The sequence below is a fragment of the Schistocerca gregaria genome, chromosome 8 (genome assembly GCF_023897955.1).
Source record: "Schistocerca gregaria isolate iqSchGreg1 chromosome 8, iqSchGreg1.2, whole genome shotgun sequence".
Taxonomy (NCBI): domain Eukaryota; kingdom Metazoa; phylum Arthropoda; class Insecta; order Orthoptera; family Acrididae; genus Schistocerca; species Schistocerca gregaria.
The window spans coordinates 140,080,037-140,082,409 of NC_064927.1; the positions used below are offsets into that span (position 1 = coordinate 140,080,037).

At 40.2% G+C, this 2,373-nt stretch overlaps 1 long non-coding RNA gene across 1 annotated transcript; it reads right to left on the reverse strand.

The window, feature by feature from the left end:
* Positions 1-936: 936 nt before the first annotated feature.
* LOC126284415 (uncharacterized) lies at positions 937-2,014 on the reverse strand. Its single transcript, XR_007551477.1, has 3 exons — positions 1,820-2,014; positions 1,512-1,709; positions 937-1,085 (listed from the first exon to the last, which is right to left on the reverse strand). It is a non-coding gene; the product is annotated as an uncharacterized LOC126284415 (long non-coding RNA).
* Positions 2,015-2,373: the final 359 nt, after the last annotated feature.

A 2,373-nucleotide genomic window follows, 5' to 3' on the forward strand; every position in this document is an offset into this window, starting at 1 on the left:
TTGTACTATTCTCTTCCTCTTTTGTTTAATCTATTGTTGGTAGTCTTCAGTGTGTGCGTATAGACAACTGAGAAGTCCGTAAGTTATTGAAATGGCAAGAGAATATGTGAAGTAAGTCAATGGTTGGATACAGAATGTCATGAAGATATCATGATAAACATAAAATCCCGAAATTAGAACAGTGTGAATAGAGTTTTAAAACACAGAGAAAATAACAAGGGGGACATGAAATGCAAAGAAGACAAAATTCTGTGTAAACCATGGTGCAGTCCAGTGTAATTATTTTATTAACATCAAATTGATAAACTATGTTCACAAAATGAGCGAGAGAAGGTCAACCATGTTACAGTTTAAGTTGAAATTTCAATGAATGTTATTGATCAGTAGAACACAGGTAGCTAACACAAGCAACAGTTGGAAGTTACCAGTAAATAACGGTTTGTGTCTGTTAGTATGGCTTTCACAAAGTGACAGTCTCAGAGAGAAAAGGTTGTAATGAAATATTTCTATCTGTAACATCGCTAACTGTAGTAAAAAACGGACCAAATTTTTGTGAGTGAGCAACTTTGTAGTTTTAGCCCAAACTGGAAAGTTAAGCAGTGAGAAACAAAAATCGGGATGGTCTACAGGTGCTTACTAAGATGTGTGATCACATGTCGGTGTTAGAAATGTAGAATGGTGATATAGGAGGAAATAAGAATAGTCCAACATAGTTGGGAAGATGTTGACACAAATCTGTGTGTGCTCTGGAGTCAACAAAAACTCTTTCCCATCCGACACGTCTAAGTAGACTGTGAATGAAAGCATTAAGTTCCATCAATCTGTACTGTTGTCGATGAAGGTAAATAAATAACCAAGTGTAAGATCACAAAATTGTAGAAGATTAGAACATATACTCACCATTCTTCTTGTCCTCGAGGCTGAAGGCCATTCTGCATTGTGTGTGGAATGCTGATTTCTCCAAGGTAAAATTAGCTCCTTCCCGGCCAACATTTCAGAGTAGTGCTAGATACCGAAGACCAATTTGTCTAGCGAGAAGGGTAGTTGCTGTTCTGGACCAAAATGCTCCTCACCGCCAAGTAGGCCTGATTAGACAGTGAAAAAACTGGATACATTTCATCTAAGTGTATATTTATAGATCATGGTAAAAATTGCAGAAGAATATAAGAACACAGTATCACAACTGACTGAAACATGTATTCACAGTCCCATCTCTTGTGCTCGAGTTTGAAGACTGTTTTATTTAGTGAGCAGAATGCTTGCTACTCTGCACCAAATTCAGCTCCTTTCTAGTCAACAGGCCTGAGTAGTACTTCGCCGTGAAGGCTGTTTTGTTAGCGAGCAGAATACCTGCTCCCCTGGACCAATATAGTCACCCTGCAGCCAGCAGGCTCGAGTAGACTGTGAACAAAAACGGTTACTTTTTACCAAAATGTACCCATGTTTTATGGGGTCAAAAATATAAACAAGTGTGTGGACAAAATATCAAGCAGACTAGATCATATACTCACCATCCTACTTCCTGTTGTCGAGTCTGAACACCATCTTGCCTGGTGAGCGGAATGCTTCCTGCTTTGGGTTGAAATCAGCTTCTTCCCGGACAATAAATCTGAGTAGTGGTTGGCTCTGAAGCCCGTTTTGTCAAGTGTCCAGAAAAGTTGCTGCTTTGGACCAAAATCAGCATACTTCCAGCAAAGAGGCCTGAGTAACTGTGAACAAAAGAACTATGTTTCATTAAAATATACCCCAGTTCATCAATGTGAAAAATATAAACCAGTGTAAGAAAACATTATCACAGGACACTGGATTGTGTCCTCACCATTTTAGTTCCTTTGGTCGAGTCCGAACGCCGTTTTGCATGGCGAGCAGGATTCTTGCTGCTCCAGGCTATAATCAGATCCCTTCCGGCCAACAGCTCTGACTAGTGCTTGGTCCTGAAGGGTGTTTTGTTTAGACATCACAACACTTGCTGCCCTGGGCCAGTATAGTCACTCTTCTGTCCACCAGTAATGCGTAGACTGTGAACAAAAAACGTTGCATGTTATCAAGATGTACCCATATCGATAGAAGTAAAAAATATAAACAAGTATGTGTACAAAATATTAAGTAGTCTGGATCATATACTCACCATCTTACTTCTTGTGCTCTAGTCTGAATGGTGTTTTGTGTGGTGAGTGGAATGCTTGTTGCCCTGTACTAAATCCAGCTTCTTCCCGGCCTACAGGTCTGAGTAATGGTTGCTCCGAGGACCGATGTGTGGAGTGTGCAAAACAGGTGTTCCTTGGGGCCAAAATTGGCACACTCCCGGATAACATGCTTGAGAAGACTGTGAACAAAAGGTTAAAGTTTATCAAAATGTACCCATATCGACAG